The sequence below is a fragment of the Schistocerca serialis genome, chromosome 9, assembly GCF_023864345.2.
Source record: "Schistocerca serialis cubense isolate TAMUIC-IGC-003099 chromosome 9, iqSchSeri2.2, whole genome shotgun sequence".
Classification (NCBI taxonomy): Eukaryota; Metazoa; Arthropoda; class Insecta; order Orthoptera; family Acrididae; genus Schistocerca; species Schistocerca serialis.
In genome coordinates, this window is record NC_064646.1 from 325,040,510 (window position 1) to 325,059,599 (window position 19,090).

The 19,090-nt window shown below is 39.0% G+C and overlaps 1 long non-coding RNA gene across 1 annotated transcript in view; it reads right to left on the bottom strand.

Moving 5' to 3' along the window:
* Nucleotides 1–6,542: 6,542 nt before the first annotated feature.
* The window catches only part of LOC126419912 (uncharacterized), a 44,769-nt gene continuing 32,221 nt past the window's right edge, over nucleotides 6,543–19,090 (bottom strand). Inside the window, exon 2 of the long non-coding RNA XR_007576021.1 lies at nucleotides 6,543–7,218. This is a non-coding gene — a long non-coding RNA (uncharacterized LOC126419912). The remainder of the gene's footprint in view (nucleotides 7,219–19,090) is intronic.

The window sequence follows — 19,090 nt, forward strand, 5'->3', positions numbered from 1 at the left end:
TACTATATATTCTTATTCAGAAATATAAATTATAATGGTGTATTCCATTTAAAACAATGTTTATGCATTCATAACCTGTGGCCAGTTGTGTGTTATTACTTAATTTTCATTGAGACCTATACCAGAAAAACGATCAACAAAACGTAAGTTAGCTTGAATTTCAACAGAACAAATTCTACTTAACAAATATGTGAACAAAGGTGGATTTATGTTATGACATACTCCTGGGTCACACATGGAGGCTGCTCCGACGTGATGTACCTTCAGCCTGTGTGGAACTCACTCGCAAACATTGACATTGCCACAAATTGTCAGGAGAGCTGATAGTATATTGTCATGGTACACCATTACAATAATATTACTTGTAAGGAAAGACTTTTTTGTCAAATTACAAAGTGTATATACTCATATTCAGCAAGGGCACTAATACCCATGCTGTTATCATCTAAAAACCGTCATTGTGCCATCACGATAAACAGGTGTTTTCATCGACTGGAAAAATTTTGCAACAGTAGATGATGGCTTGTGCTATTCACTCTGGTGGAGTATCCATGACTGCTTTTCAATTTTCATCTGAACCTTTGTTGCTTCAGATGTTAAGGGTGTAGATGGGGCCACTTTCAGCTATCAGTGCTGACATATCCATAAGAATGGGTTCACCTGGGATCAGTCATGAGCACTATCCTCTCAATAGTTTCAATTGGTATCATTCTGCAGCACATCCTTCAGCTGCATTGTCACTGTATGTAAATAGCTCCTGTCTAAATTACAGTGCTTTGGCAATAGATACTGCTGTACATAAGCTCCAGGATGCCATAAGCTGTCATGAACCTGATTATTGACGTGAACACACCATTCTTTACTAGGTGTGGTCCTACTGAAGGGTCTATGCCCTTACCATCTGCTGATCTCTGAACTGACTTACCAATCAGTTTTAGTCAGACCTACAGTTTAACATATACTCCAAACAAATGTTCATCTTAAACATTGTCAGAGGTGAAAGAAGTCATGGGAGACAGGTAAGTTCTTGGGCTGACCAGGGCATTTACTGTTGAGCTGTTGATGGATACCTTCTGCAGAGTATAAAAATGAGCTTCTGATCTTTGAAAACTAAGGCAGTGCCCTTCTGCAGGTTTGGGCCACAATATCCCCAGCCAAAACTCGATGTAGTACATGTGGTTGAGCAACATTGCATCGTGTCACTCTTAGGAGGGCTGCTCTTAAAGCATGCAACCTCATTTTTTTATTGCTAAAACCAACAGTGGTATGGGGTGTGCACGCTTTCTAGGCTTGTAGGCATACATAGTGGGCAAGCTTCTTCTCTCTCTTTTTTTTTCTTTTTTCCCCCTACAGAAACGAGAAGTCACCGACTAGCCATTGACAAGTGAATGTGTGTAAGTGGTAGTCACCAGAGGTTGTGCTATGGGCAAAATGACAGAAAAGTGGAGCAATGTTGCAGCATCAAATTTTGTTTTAAGCTTGGCAATTCTCAAGATGAAGCAATCTGCAAGATTTGACAAGTCTCTGGTGATGAAGCAACAGGCACCACACAGATAAAGGAATGGTACAGCTGCTTCAGAAATGGCCACTTAACACTGAGGAGTGAAGCATATTCAGGTAGACTTCCAACGTCCACAAATGATGATGCAATTGATCACATAAAAACCCTGGTGATGCAGTATAGACAAATCATGATCAGAAAACTGCAGACAAGATTATAATTAGTATTGGATCCATTCATTCCATTTAAACAAAACATTTGCATCTCAGGAGGATATCAGAAAAATTTGTGTAAAGTTGCTAACAACTGAGCAGAAGTAACTTCGTTCAGAGATCACAAAGAACATGCTGGATACTGTGGACAGTAATCCCCGCATTCTTAACACAGTGATCACTGATGATGAGTCTTGAGTTTATGGATATGATCCAGAAACAAAGTTCCAGTCATTTCAATGGAAGCATCCATCACTCCCGACACTCAAACTGAGAGAGATTCTGAAAGGGACCAGATACCAGAATAGGGAAGACATCATGTAGAATTCTCTGGAGAAGCTGTGCACCATACCAAAAGAGGCTTTCCAGTGATGCTTCCAGCAGTGGTGGCTGTGTTGGGAGAGGTGCGTAGAAGCTGAAGGGATTACTTAGAAGATGACTGGTGTCATACTGTTGTATCTGTATAAAAATTGATTTTATAAATAAAAGTCAGATACTTTTTGAACAGCCCTCATACACTGCAAATCACTAGAATCGCAGAAGTATGAAGGCATATGCAACAGATGTCAAGTTGGCATGAAGTGTACTAAATACTTGGATATGCAAATGATTAGCGTTTCAGCACAACTGCACAAAGCACATAGCAGCAACACAATCACCATTTTGTATTTAAGGTAAGACTGCGCAGTAGGTGTCTCATTCAGAAATTGCACTTGAATGGTAGCTGTTTATGAGATCATCACATTACATCTAATATAAGTAGGAGAAACAGCTACTGACACCTGTTAGAATTCAACAGCAGCAGAGTCATGGCCTATTGATACTGTAATTTATTGTTCCTGGGATATTGCTGCTCATTTTTGTTGGGCTTTAATGATTTCCATGCAAATATGTAATCTGTGGTTCAGGAGCCCCATACACATCACCATGAAGGACATCAGTAGGCTCACTATGTTAGCAGCTGAGAGGACAGACATATCATTTGCTTGGATGCGCTGGGCTGTACAGCCAGTCATGTACGTTAGGCATGTTTGTAGCAAACCAAGTATGTGCACGGACTGCTTTTAAATCTAACATCAACAATGGACCCACAAGTGACACCACAGCATTTTTTCAGACAAGACCGATTCTGTGTACGGCATCATAATGGATGTACTCATATGTGAATACACTGAGCAGAATGAATGTTATCAGGATGCATTCATCGTAGTCGTATGGATCCAGCATCTAGTGTGAAGGTAGGTGGCTACACAACACTACCACTTCTGATTCATAGCACTGGTAATTTGGACAATAGTGTCAAATTTGACATACTAAGCTGGTGTCTGCAACCTGTGTTTGATGTCTGAGATATTATCTATTAACAGCACAATGCAAGACAAGATGTTGCTGTGCTGGCCTGACCTACCTCAACAGAGAGGGTGTTCGACCGTTTCCTGACTAGCGCATTATCCATGTTTCTCTCACATTGGAAACATCTGGTCATGGGTTACTAAGAAACCTACAGGCCAACATTCACTAGCCACACCAACTGATGAACCCTGGCAGAGTTGAGGTGCTATGGAATGACATACCAGTATTTGTCATCCAAGCTCAGATCGACTCAGTGCTCAACTGAATTAGAGCCATCGTTGCTGTCAGAGGTGGCAGCCATTTGTACTAAATTTCACACCGTATATAACCCCAGATGTGTGAACTGCGCAGTTTTAAATTTCTGAATATATAAAGCAAGTGTCAAATTTTTTGCACTAGTTGTAAATCCACCATCTGGTCTTTTTCGCAACTTGTCATGTTGTACATGATTACACTGGGTGTATGCACCCAGGACAACTGGGAAATTCAGGAAAAACCTGGAATTTTTTTTTATAATTCTGGGAACGTTTCATTTTTTTAGTTTCCATTAATTTTTTGTAATTTTGTTTTGTAAGAACTGATACTGCAACAAAGAATTTTACTTTAGCCCACTACTCCAGCAATAAAATATAAATGAGTGACTTAACACCAAAATAAAACTTTAGTCGCAAAGAAAATGCGTCATTTACAACAACAAAACATAATGAATGTACTAGTGTCTGCCAACAGTAAAATCTGCCAAAGGTTTTAGGCAAAGACTAATCAATACTTCATAACAGTGAACTGCTTTCGATAAGTATGATGTCATAATTGTTTAAATTTCTAACGGGCCACGCACTTGAGCGACAGATGGCAGCGATCTGTCACTGGTCGCATGGAAGTCACAGGCAGTCTGGTCGGTCGCATGGGATTCGTGCACACAATATGGCTGTGACTCATTTCTCTATTTATTAAGTGTGGTTGTGCAGTTTTCTTTCATTTTAGTTTGTCCGTATTAAGGAAGAAATTATCTTTAGAATTTAAAGTTATTCATGGACCATGAGCTACTGTGAGAAGTTAAGAGGGAGCCAGAGTTCCATTTATATTAAGAAGTAATGTAGAATACACTCTCCAATTTTGCATTGATTAGCATTTTGAAGCTTGTCTATAGAAGTTGAACTGATGGGAAGCTCGTAGTCATGATATAGTGGGCTCCCTCTTATGATGTTGAGCTAGTTATGAAATAACTGTATGCATTATTAAAGTTTTTAATTTCTAAATAGGATAAGATACTTGTACATGCTGTAATGTTATGAGGACATTTTAGTTTAAATATTCTGGGCAAATCTATTACACAGTTATACTCAAATCCCTTGTCATTTCATATAATCTGACTCTCCTTCATACAATTTAAAACAAGAGTTACGGTAATTAGTAGTGTTGCTGTTGACAACATCTCTATACACACATCGAATAAATTGTGTAAATACTTGCAGTTAAATCATAGGGCTAGAGAATAAAAAGCAGTTGAGGACTAATAAACGTAACACGAATTGCATTGGCACACTGGAGAGATGTACACAACCAATTTAGTTTCAGTGAAAAATGCAAAGTAACCCACAGTTCTGAATAAAAGCATTTTGAAACAAGTTTAATAAATTAGAATTCTCATTTATTTTAAATTTATGTTTTGCAAGTATTCCTATTGATAAGGAAATCAGCTGCAACTGGTGGTAAACATGGCAGTTCATTTTATGTAGAACTTGTCAACACAGTGATGTTATAATACTGATTCAAACTGCTTGGCAAATCAATTGTTTGTGGGTGTCAAGGCAAGTGACTGATTACAGGCAATATCAAATTCAGTCTATTGCTATGATTTGTTGCTTATGTGTGGTGTCCTTAACAGATTGTGGGAAAATATTATGAACGGTGATTTGAGAATCGTTACTTTCAAAGTAAGTTTCCTGTTACACAAGATGCATTGTGTTATGTGTAAGAATGTGCAATGAATTTCAAATCATGGATCATTTAATTTTCATTCAAAACTTAACACTTTGAGGACCAGCCACATAGAAAAATTATTGACCCCAAAGACCAGCCATTGATGCCATTATTTAAAATTTTTCTGGAGCATTTGTGTTTGATATATCATAAAGGTAACGACTGTTTAAAAACACTAACATTATATGTGAAAGCTTAGAGTTTCTACCTGCTGTCATTGGCTGGCTAGATCATGTGACATGATTGGCTGACAAAAACACATCGCAGTCTCGAATTCAGTGCTTTGGAAACCACTGTACTGTGTTTGGTTGAATTCGTACTTATATTTTTGTACTGTGAAAGTATACAGTGTACATGTTGCCATGCAACAAACGTGTTTCTAAAACACATTTTTTGCTGGATTTCATTTCCTAAAGTGCTAGGAACTTCTACGATGGTGTATAAAACCTTTACCAATACAAAGGATTGATAAGTTTTACAGCTCTGAGGGAAAATACATTGTCACTTGACATGGTAAATATGTATTTTCATGTGGAAAACGTATTTTCACCTGGAAAAACTATATTTTAATCCGAGAAAAACTGGGGACTATTTTTTCTTGGCCATGTATACACCCTGTTACAGATAACAGGGCTACAGTTAACATTTTGATTGCTGCATGCATAGTGGTGGATGTTTCACTGCCAGGCTGCGTTGTCAGGCATGTGGCGCTGGTGTGGTCACCTACAGGCACAAGACATCATGTGTATGGCTCTGCTGTGGCTGGTGGTGGCCTCATAGTAGTCAATTTGTTAATACTTTCTGCCAGGGCATTAGTATGCAGCTAGAACTGTAAAGGTGTGTCCACACTACTCGTGCTCGCCAGACGTGTGCTCGTCATACTCGTCTGTCAGGAGACTTGTCAAACTTGTCTGACTTGAGCTTGTGCTGCTTCTTTCTTTGTCCACACTACTCCAGTTGCTTGCCAGGCTTTGGCTCATGAGAATCTGCACCTTACTCGCTGTTATGTCCACTGCCAGTTTCCTAATTTAAAAATGGATGAAGTGGTTACAGCAAGTGCCAGCTTCCTTGTGATGCACCTATTAGCTGAGGGAGGAGATATAAGAAGATGCTACAAAGACCCAAGAAAACGCAGGTGGTGGATGACTACAGTTTTCAGGAGCAGAAAAAGATAGTGGGAGTGATTTGATGGATGACTTGGATTTTGAAAACATACATTTCAAGACATTTTGCCGTATCTCTGCGTCAGATTTTGAATATTTTGTTAATTTGGTTGGACTGAAAATATCAAAGGCTGGCAGCAAATTTAGGAAAGCTATACCAGTTACTGGGCGGTTAGCACTTACACTCAGCAACTGGTGATTTCTACACAAGCCTCAGTTTTTTATTTAAAGTCTCCGAACAAGTGATATCAAACATTGTTCCTGAAGTATGTGCAGCTCTTACTGGCAGCTTGAAGGAGTTTATAAAGGCAAGTTAACAAATTATACAAATTTTGATATTAATGCACTTTTATTCATCAGTTAATAAGCAAAAGAAATAAAACATTTAGATTTAAAGAATGAGAAACAGTTAACTGCAGAGATGATTGATTTTAATTATTATAAATCAGGTAGGTCCAGAAAATGTGGAGAGCCTTGTTCGGTGTTGTCAGAAGTCGAAGTAGAGGTAGATGTCTGTTGGAAGTTGCTTTGCATCTGTTCATGGGCATGAACATGTTGAGTTGAAGAAATCGCTAAATGTGACTAGCAGCTGTGGTCACTGTTGGTTGAACTAGGTCTAGAATGTTCGAAACAGCTGCTTTCTGCTCTCAAAATTGTGTCAGAAAATTCTTTTTTAACAAAAGCATGTGCTCTTTTATCCATGGACCACAGAACGTTCACTTTGTACTCTCCTTAGCCGTCAAACTTGTCTGTAGTTTTGGATAAAGCAATTTGTGGTGCATTATATGCCTCTCTTATACAAGGATCTTCGGCCTTTTTTCTCTGATTTTTTTCTAGGTGAAGCAAATACCTTCGTGCATTTGTTTGGTGTGGGTGGTTGCTTGTTGCCTTGGGTTGTTTGATGATCGACATCTTGACTACCAACTTCTTCGCAAGTGTTTGCTGTACCTTCGTTTGCATCCATGCCTGCAACCCTCTGTTCTTCCAAATCCTCCTAAAATTCCTCCTAAAACAAAGCAACAACAATAGATTTATATAAACAATAACAAAGCAAGTAAAATAAAAAAATAAAAGAATTGATGTATGGATAGGGGTATGTATGATAGTAATCCTTAAAAATTGGGAACAATGTCAAGTTGATAAGTGAAATGCAGAAGATTTGTTATAATGATTACCTACCGATTATTATGCAATATTATTGATTTTAATTATTATTAATGTTCATTATTGTCAATGCTATTAATAAGTATTTGTATTATTAGAAGTTATTGGTTTCTATTTACTTTTTTGCGGGTGCCACAGAGACAACAAGAGTGATTGCTTGTAGCAGAGGAATATGAGAGAAAATGGAACTTTCCTCATTGCCACGGTGCAATGGATGACAAACATTGCACAGTCCAAAGCCCAGTTAATTCTTGACATGATTTTTTCAATTATAAGAAATTTTTCAGTATTGTTCTTTTTCATCTAGTGGATGCTGACTTTTGTTTTTTTGTATGCTAATGTCGGCTGCCAAGGTCGAATTTCTGATGGTGTTTTTTGACTTACATCTTTTTTTAAGAATATGAGTAATGGTACCATTGTTTTTCCGGATGATCGTACGCTCCCAGGTAGACAGAAAGAAGTACCCTATGTTATCATTGCAGATGATGTGTTTCCCCTGAACAGTCATATCATGAAGCCTTATAGTGGACAATAACCTCGGAGGTCAATGAATAGAATTTTTAACTACAGACTTTCAAGAATATGGCGGATTGTGGAAAATGCATTCGGAATACTTTTTTCCGTATTCCATATACTAAAGAAGCCTGTATTACTACAGCCTGAGAAAGCCCAAAGTGTTGTTATGATTTCTATATACCTCCATACTTTCTTGCGGAAAAGTTCTGCTTCCAGACAAATTTATACCCCTGTAGGAGCAGTGGATCATGAGGAGAACAGGCATTTAAAGCCAGGAACTTGGAGAAATGAGATCACTCCTGCTACAACAACTACATGATTAGTGAACATTCCATGACGTTCAACACAGACTGCCCAAGATATTAGAAATTAATTCGCTGCTTATTCCATTTCCGAAGAGGGAAGACTGCCATGGCAAGATGATTACCAATAACTTATTAAAGAATTTTTTCAGGTACTAGCTACATACATACTAGTGGCTGCCTGACTGCACACATTTCAACTACCTATATATGTGAAGTTTTACCTTCATTAATTCCTATTTTATTATTTTTATTTTCATAAATAACACAATATACAAATAAAATATGTATAAATGTACATGTGCTTAAATATATTGTGTTAGAAAAATAAATGTTATTCAGTATTATTTATTTATTACTAGCTGAGTACCCAGCATTGCCCCGGTATGCATTCCAGTCCTGTTAGTCCATTTCCTCCTTTCCCCTCTGTGATGTTCAGAGCTCATTTTGTCATAAACCCTATAATTTTGTTACAATTAGAACTTTGTTTTAATTTTTAAATTTGAAAACTATAAGCAATTACTAGATATATTCCTAATAGAAAGGGTAGTATGCTAAAATAAACACAAAAAAAAAATCTTAAGGTAAGATATGATATGATTAATAGTATATAAGGGAATAACACCAAAATATTTAAAAATAACAAATGAGCGGGGACTGAAATGTAAGCTGATAAAGTCAAAACGTTAAGCAGCCATGGAGACAGAACAAAAACGGACCGAACCCCATTAAGTTTGTTAGTACGTTTTTTATACATTTCCAAAAATAAATACTTTTTACTTACTTCTGTGTTGATTGTCTTCCGTGGCTGATATTTACAGTGCAATAATTCAAATGCTTTGAAAGCGAACCAATTTGGACGTTCACTTCCTCAAACCCAGCGCCAGACTTCCCAGGCTTATTTTTCTTTTGGCGGACTTTCCTGTAAGTGGCTAATAAGCTGGAATAAGCAATTCCACACGGAGTTCAGTCGCGATGGAATCCCATGCTTCATTTTTTTTTTTTTTAATTTTATTTTATATTGGCAGTTTGTTGCATCCCACAGCACAGGATATTGTTCATAAATATTAATGAATTTAATGGCAAAAACATCGATCAACTCCATTTTAAAAGAAAAACTGATGTCCACAACACAGAATAAGAATAATACCTAGACCAAACTGTATGAGTGCAACGAGCCAACTGGTCAATACTTGTTGCCGTCTACACCACTCATGCAGCTAGCTACGCGTCCCTTTGTTGTGCCGATAACAGCCAGAGCCAGACAAGCCATATGCTTGTGCCTCTTGCGAGCCTGTTTTGTGATGAGCTCTCTGAGTCTACCTCTGTTCACATTACCTGTAAGGCTCGCAAGTCTCACAAGTACACGAGCCACATGAATAGTATGGATACACCTTAATAAGTCCAACACACTTCCCATGGTCGTAGTTCTATAAATCTAGGCTGTGGATGTGCAGGGTATGGATCCACAGAGTCATCAGTGCTGTGGTTCCCAAGCAGCACAAATCTGTAAGGCTAGGAACCAGTGTGTTCTGCACAAGCATTATTAATAGTATGCTAACAGAGACAGGCATGTTAGCTGTTTATTAAGTATGCTGTAATCTCTATTACTAAACAGCTGAAATGGTCACCCAGTATCAATTGCAGATTGCCTATGTAATGGCTTCCAGGGATGACAAAAATTTGATTTTCAGTATTTCAATACAATTAGTGACTGAATTTAAAAATTTAAAATACTATCATAATCTAATGATCAAGAACTTTAATCTTATATCTTTTTGTTGTGCCTATCTCCGCTATAGGGTGAGTAGCAACTTTCCTTCTCTGGTATTGTTACATTCCATCCTAGATTTTCCATTATTTGATTTAATCTTACATTAAAGGTTTTCACACAATAAGTAAGCATTAAAGTTAGAGACGGTATATGCCTGAAGGTAGCGTAACTCATGACATGCAAATTACCTGGATTATATTTGTCCAGTAATTGAGAGAGAGGGAGCACTTAGCCACTTACAACAAACTTTACACATAAATTGTAACCCCATCAATATTTTTTCACGCCGAAACCCCACCCCATAAAATAACGAAAGCATGTTTGCTGTTCATGCAACAAAACACCATCAAGCATGGTATTTTAATTTATTAATTCCGTACTACTTATTCAATTTGTAACACATTTTGCAGATTATATCCACATATACCACTGGCTGTACCTGCAAAATTTATTATTGTATGATAAATAGTTCCGGAGGTATGACATCATAAACACTAAGATGTGTGAAAAACTAAATTTCCTTAAAACAGAGCTATTGAAATTGTTTTATGCATGGGAGTTCAATTCTTTAAGAAATTGTGGAGATGTGGTGGGGGATGCAGAGCAACTGGTACTTCACTAAATACCAACACATACCTGTGTTATCCAAATTTGCTTAACTGTGAACAACACTTAACATTTTATGAAACATCTCAGAATAGACAATTCACATCTACATCTACATCTACAAGATTACTCTGCAATTCACATTTAAGTGTTTGGCAGAGGGGTCATCGAACCACAATCATACTATCTCTCTACCATTCCACTCCCGAACAGTGTGCGGGAAAAATGAACACCTAAACCTTTCTGTTCGAGCTCTGATTTCTCTTATTTTATTTTGATGATCATTCCTACCTGTGTAGGTTGGGCTCAACAAAATATTTTCGCATTCGGAAGAGAAAGTTGGTGACTGAAATTTTGAAAATCGATCTCACCGTGATGAAAAATGTCTTTGTTTTAATGACTTCCATCCCAACTCACGTATCATATCTGCCACACTCTGTCCCCTATTACGTGATAATACAAAACGAGATGCCCTTTCTTGCACCCTTTCGATGTCCTCCGTCAATCCCACCTGGTAAGGATCCCACACCGCGCAGCAATATTCTAACATAGGACAAACAAGTGTAGTGTAAGCTGTCTCTTTAGTGGACTTGTTGCATCTTCTAAGTGTCCTGCCAATGAAATGCAACCTTTGGCTCACCTTCCCCACAATATTATCCATGTGGTCTTTCCAACTGAAGTTGTTCGTGATTTTAACACCCAGGTACTTAGTTGAATTGACGGCCTTGAGAATTGTGCTATTTATCGAGTAATCGAATTCCAACGGATTTCTTTTCGAACTCATGTGGATCACCTCACACTTTTTGTTATTTAGCGTCAACTGCCACCTGCCACACCATATAGCAATCTTTTCTAAATCGCTTTGCAACTGATACTGGTCTTCGGATGACCTTACTAGACGGTAAATTACAGCATCATCTGCGAACAACCTAAGAGAACTGCTCCGATCATCACCCAGGTCATTTATATAGATCAGGAACAGCAGAGGTCTCAGGAGGCTTCTCGGGGGAACAGCTGATATCACTTCAGTTTTACTCGATGATTTGCCGTCTATTACTACGAACTGCGACCTTTCTGACAGGAAATCACGAATCCAGTCGCACAACTGAGATGATGCCCCATAGGCCCGCAGCTTGATTAGAAGTCACTTGTGAGGAATGGTGTCGAAAGCTTTCTGGAAATCTAGAAATACAGAATCAACTTGTGATCCCCTGTCGATAGCTGCCAATTGTTGGGAATGTGGACGGAAGTTCTAAGTGCTGATAATTGACTGTCCCCTGCCATATTGTCTTCACAGTTGCCTAATTCGCAAGTGAATTGTAACATGTTTTGGCAAATTCCAGTGATCTGAGAGCAGCAGAGACCTTATTATATTTATAGTTGTGCCTCATTCCAAATCTATGAACATTCAATCCTGGAAGCGATGTGAGCAAATGGGTCTAGGACCAATGACAGAATTCGTAAATGTTTGTGCACACAGTTATTTTCTTATGACATGCATGTTTTGGCTTATTAATTGAAAGCTGTCTCTAAAGTTTTGAAATGCAAAAAGAAAAAATAAGACAATGTATTCTCCTGAACAGTGTCTGAGTAGCTATCTCTAAGCTCTATACCAGTGTCGTACATGAAATATCCTATTGTCATAGATGGAAGACATGTTAGGTAAACTTAATAACAGAATCACTTTTGTTTTACTTTGGTATGAAAGCATAGATTCATTTACAGATGCAGAAGTAACTCCAGCTGTGCCCCAGGGAAGCATGTTGGGACTCTTGCTGTTCAGGCTGTAAATTAATGCCATGACATAAGATAATCATAGCAACAAACTGCAGAAAATTTAAACAGATCTTGATAAGATTTCAAAGTGGAAGAAAACCTGCCAACTAGCTTTAAATGTATAGAAATATAAAATTGTGCACTTCCTAAAATGAAAAAACAGTTGTATCATATGACTGCAATATCAACAACTCACAATCAGAATCAATCCGCTCATGCAAGTACCTGGGGTGACAATTTATTAGGTTTCGAGATGGAACGATCACATAGAGTCAATTGTAGCTAAGGCAGGTAGCAGGCTTCTGTTCATTGGCAGGATGTTTGGAAGATACAGTCTGTATACAAAAGAGATTCATTACAAAACACATGTGTGCCTCATCTTTTTTTTTTGAATTGTTGGAAAGTGGGCCCCACACCAAATATGATTAATGACGATGTCAAATTATGCAGAGAGGGGTGACAAAATGGTCTCTGTTTTATTTCGCTTGCAGGGAAGCCTAATGGAAATGCAAAACTTGAATTTGCACACTCTCAAAGGCAGACTCAGATTATCCTGTCAAAGCCTACTTACAAAATTTCAAGAATTAGTATTACATGAAGAATCTACAATCTCTTGTATGTTACTCTCATTGGGATAATGAAGACAAAATTTGACTAATTACAGCATGCACAGAGGTACTGAAGCAGTCATTCTTCGAGGGCTGTAAAATAGAAATGGGAAAAGCTCTAAAATGCCAAGTGCTGTCTGTCATGCATTCCACAGTGGTTTTAAGGGCTTATATGTACCCACGGTCTAGGGGTGCCGGCACGGTAGCTCAGTGTGTTCGGTCAGAGGGTTATGTGCCCTCTGTAATAAAAAAAACTGAGTCAATCAATCAACAACGAACATAAATGGATGTCTTACGGCGTCCGCACTGAGCAGACAAAAAAAAAAAGGGAGGGGGGGCAGCGTCTTTGATTCATAATCAAATCATCTTTGGTCCTCGGTTCGATCCCCGCCACTGCCTAAATTTTGATAAATAATCAGCATTGGTGGCCGAAGACTTCTGGCATAAGAAGTCAGCCTCATTCTGCCAACGGCCTTGTCAAGGAGGGCGGAGGAGCGGATAGAGGTTCAGGGCACTCTCTTGTCCTAGGGGTGGGAAATTGCCCCTAAAGGCGGAAGAATCAGCAATGATCAACGACATGAGGATGCAGAAGGCAATGGAAACCACTGCATTAAAGACACGTAATGTGTATCCACAGGACATGTGGCCTGTAATTGAAGAAGTGTCATGATGATCTCTCCATTGGCAAAAGATTCCGGAATAATCCCCCATTCGGATCTCCGGGAGGGGACTGCTGAGGGGGAGGTTACCATGAGAAAAAGATTGAATAATCTACGAAAGGATAACGTTCTACGAGTCGGGGCGTGGAATGTCAGAAGCTTGAAAGTGGTAGGGAAACTAGAAAATCTGAAAAGGGAAATGCAAAGGCTAAATCTAGATATAGTAGGGGTCAGTGAAGTGAAGTGGAAGGAAGACAAGGATTTCTGGTCAGATGGGTATCGGGTAATATCAACAGCAGCAGAAAATGGTATAACAGGTGTAGGATTCGTTATGAATACTGTGAACAGTTCAGTGACGGGGTTGTTCTAATCAGAATTGACAGCAGACCAACACCGACAACGATAGTTCAGGTATACATGCCGACGTCGCAAGCTGAAGATGAACAGATAGAGAAAGTGTATGAGGATATTGAAAGGGTAATGCAGTATGTAAAGTGGGACGAAAATCTAATAGTCATGGGCGACTGGAATGCAGTTGTAGGGGAAGGAGTGGAAGAAAAGGTTACAGGAGAATATGGGCTTGGGACAAGGAATGAAAGAGGAGAAAGACTAATTGAGTTCTGTAACAAGTTTCAGCTAGTAATAGCGAATACCCTGTTCAAGAATCACAAGAGGAGGAGGTATACTTGGAAAAGACCGGAAGATACGGGAAGATTTCAATTAGATTACGTCATGGTCAGACAGAGATTCCGAAATCAGATACTGGATTGTAAGGCTTACCCAGGAGCAGATATAGACTCAGATCACAATATGGTAGTGATGAAGAGTAGGCTGAAGTTCAAGACATTAGTCAAGAAGAATCAATATGCAAAGAAGTGGGATACGGAAGTACTCTCACATTCGGGAGGACGACGGTTCAATCCCGTCTCCGGCCATCCTGATTTAGGTTTTCCGTGATTTCCCTAAATCGTTTCAGGCAAATGCTGGGATGGTTCCTTTGAAAGGGCACAGCCAATTTCCTTCCCAATCCTTCCCTAACCCGAGCTTGCGCTCCGTCTCTAATGACCTCGTTGTCGACGGGACGTTAAACACTAACCACCACCACCACGGAAGTACTAAGGAATGACGAGATACGTTTGAAGTTCTCTAACGCTATAGATACAGCAATAAGGAATAGCACAGTAGGCAGTACAGTTGAAGAGGAATGGACATCTCTAAAAAGGGCCATCACAGAAGTTGGGAAGGAAAACATAGGTACAAAGAAGGTAGCTGCGAAAAAACCATGGGTAACAGAAGAAATACTTCAGTTGATTGATGAAAGGAGGAAGTACAAACATGTTCCAGGAAAATCAGGAATACAGAAATACAAGTCGCTGAGGAATGAAATAAATAGGAAGTGCAGGGAAGCTAAGATGAAATGGCTGCAGGAAAAATGCGAAGACATCAAAAAAGATATGATTGTCGGAAGGACAGACTCAGCATACAGGAAAGTCAAAACAACCTTTGGTGACATTAAAAGCAATGGTGGTAACATTAAGAGTGCAATGGGAATTCCACTGTTAAATGCAGAGGAGAGAGCAGATAGGTGGAAAGAATACATTGAAAGCCTCTATGACGGTGACGATTTGTCTGATGTGACAGAAGAAGAAACAGGAGTCAATTTAGAAGAGATAGGGGATCCAGTATTAGAATCAGAATTTAAAAGAGCTTTGGAGGACTTACGGTCAAATAAGGCAGAAGGGATAGATAACATTCCATCAGAATTTCTAAAATCATTGGGGGAAGTGGCAACAAAATGACTATTCACGTTGGTGTGTAGAATATATGAGTCTGGCGATATACCATCTGACTTTCGGAAAAGCATCATCCACACAATTCCGAAGACGGCAAGAGCTGAGAAGTGCGAGAATTATCGCACAATCAGCTTAACAGCTCATGCTTCGAAGCTGCTTACAAGAATAATATACAGAAGAACGGAAAAGAAAATTGAGAATGCGCTAGGTGACGATCAATTTGGCTTTAGGAAAAGTAAAGGGATGAGAGAGGCAATTCTGACGTTACGGCTAATAATGGAAGCAAGGCTAAATCAAGACACTTTCACAGGATTTGTCAACCTGGAAAAAGTGTTCGACAATATAAAATGGTGCAAGCTGTTCGAGATTCTGAAAAAAGTAGGGGTAAGCTATAGGGAGAGACGGGTCATATACAATATGTACAACAACAAAGAGGGAATAATAAGAGTGGACGATCAAGAACTAAGTGCTCATATTAAGAAGGGTGTAAGACAAGGAGGTAGCCTTTTGCCCCTACTCTTCAATCTGTACATTGAGGAAGCAATGATGGAAACAAAAGAAAGGTTCAGGAGTGGAATTAAAATACAAGGTGAAAGGATATCAATGATACGATTCGCTGATGACATTGCTATCCTGAGTGAAAGTGAAGAAGAATTAAATGATCTGCTGAATGGAATGAACGGTCTAATGAGTACGCAGTATGGTTTGAGAGTAAATCGGAGAAAGACGAAGGTAATGAGAAGTAGTAGAAATGAGAACAGCGAGAAACTTAACATCAGGATTGATGGTCACGAAGTCAATGAAGTTAAGGAATTCTGCTACCTAGGCAGTAAAATAACCAATGACGGACGGAGCAAGGACGACATCAAAAACAGACTTGCTATGGCAAAAAAGGCATTTCTGGCCAAGAGAAGTCTACTAATATCAAATACCGGCCTTAATTTGAGGAAGAAATTTCTGAGGATGTACATCTGGAGTACAGCATTGTATGGTAGTGAAACATTGACTGTGGGAAGACCAGAACAGAAGAGAATCGAAGCATTTGAGATGTGGTGCTATAGACGAATGTTGAAAATTAGGTGAACTGATAAGGTAAGGAATGAGGAGGTTCTACACAGAATCGAAGAGGACAGGAATATGTGGAAAACACTGATAAGGAGAAGGGACAGGATGATAGGACATCTGCTAAGACATGAGGGAATGACTTCAATGGTACTAGAGGTAGCTGTAGAGGGCAAAAACTGTAGAGGAAGACAGAGATTGAAATATGTCAAGCAAATAATTGAGGACGTAGGCTGCAAGTGCTTCTCTGAGATGAAGAGGTTAGCACAGGAAAGGAATTCGTGGCGTGCCGCATCAAACCAGTCAGTAGACTGATGAAAAAAAAAATTATATATATATATATATATATATATATATACGAGGGCGGTTCAGAAAGTAACCTCCGATTGGTCACAGTGCGGGTTGTGGGTGGAGTAGCGACGCCATCTGTGCGTTCACGCACTCAACAGGTCAGTCGGCATCAAGCCGTGGTCGAGTGAACGTCGTACCTGCGCTAGTTTAGTTTTTGTGGCAGTTTGAAATGTGTGCTGCAATAGAAAACCCCGCCAAATGTGAAGTGCGTGCTGTCATAAGGTTTTTTACAGCCAAAGGATATTCTGCAGCAGCTATTCATCGTGAGCTTTGTGCCGTGTACGGACCAAGAGTTATGAGTGAAGGAGTTGTCCGTGAATGGGTACGTTTATTTAAAAGTGGACGAGAAAACGTTCATGATGTAGAGAGGAGTGGTAGACCATCATTGGTGACTGACGAACTCGTTCAGACAGTTGATGCAAAAGTTCGTGAAAATCGACGTTTCTCAATGTCGGAGTTGTCTACTGGTTTTCCACAGATTTCTAAGACTCTCTTGTACGAGATAGTGACAGCAAGATTGGGTTACCGTAAGTTCTGTGCACGATGGGTGCCCAAAATTCTTACCGACCACCACAAAACTCAAAGAATGGCCTCTGCATTAGACTTTCTGTCACGTTATGAGGACGAAGGAGAACCATTGTTAAACAGAATCGTGACCGGTGACGAAACCTGGATTAAGTACGTGAACCCTGAGACAAAAGAACAATCAAAGATGTGGGCACATTCAAATTCGCCTACCAAACCAAGAAAAGCCTCGCAAGATTTTTCTGCCAGAAAACTGATGGCAACGGTGTTTTGGGATGCCAAAGGGGTGTTGTTGGTTGAATTCATGGAACGTGGTACGACCATTAATCAAGACGTGTACTGTGAAACAATAAAAAAGTTACGACGGGCTATACAGAACAAACGCCGTGGTATGCTGACTTCCGGTATCGTTTTTTTGCACGATAACGCCCGTCCTCACTCTGCTCGCAGAACAACGGCCCTTTTTGAGTCCTTCAAGTGGGACGTTATCAACCATCCACCTTACAGCCCAGACCTGGCGCCAAGTGATTATCACCTCTTCATGCATTTGAAGAAATGCCTCGGGTCACAGCGGTTTGATGACGACGAAGAGCTCAAAGATGCGGTCACAGGCTGGCTCCAGGCACAAGCGGGTGATTTTTATGCAGAAGGAATTTCAAAGCTTGTGAAGAGATACGATAAGTGCCTCAATCGCTATGGAGACTATTTAGAAAAATAGTGCAAAGATGTAGTTGTAAGATGTATATATTAAAATATTTTTATTTAACTTGGTGTATTTTTTTAAATCAACCGGAGGTTACTTTCTGAACGGCCCTCGTATATATATATATATATATATATATATATATATATATATATATATATATATATATATATATATATATATATATATATATATATATATATATATCAGAAACAGACCATAAAGGTAAAATTAGAGATTAGAGAGAATCAAGCTTGTATGGTCGCATTACCAACAATAGTTCAAACTACACAACATCTGTGATTGAAATAGAAAAGAGGGAAGTGACTATGGTACACGAAGTACCCTCCACCACACAACATAGAATGTAATTGTTCCCAATTATTTTGTGCCAGTTTTCCGCATGCACACATCAGTAAGAAAAACCCCCAAAGTACCAAGCTGCAGTAAAACACTGAACATTTTTGTAGGTTGGGAAAATGAATGTATTAGAGATCAGTTGCAAAGGTGGCTGTAAAATGATCAGAGAACCGCCAAGATAATGAAATTTAAAAAATTGCTTAGAGAAGCAAGTAAACATAATTACATCTCATGGTTTGGAATTTATAGGGGGTTCCAGGTGCTACAATTGAGTGCTCAGTTGCTCTTAACTAAATTAATTTTAAATTTTCTGTTAAGATAGATGTAAACATTAGTGCTGTTTCTGAACTGACTTACTTGAAGGAGACTACTGATCGCAAGTAACAGAAATGGCAACGTGGATTTACTAAACTCTAACTTCACCAACTCTAGTTTCTCATTTCCCCATTGTCAGTGTTAAAGTACCTGTTAGAAGGCACTTACACATCCACTATGGTTGCCATGCATTTCCAAATATGTGGCTCCCATTAAGATGAACTTGCTAAAACTCAGTATTTAGATACTGACTCTCAAAGTTTAGCAGGATATTTAAAACCAATTTGATTGTTCGACTTTGTGTTTTGTAGCTGTTTTAGAGCTCAGTAGCAGTAGCTGTACAAGACCACGGAGCATTTTCCTT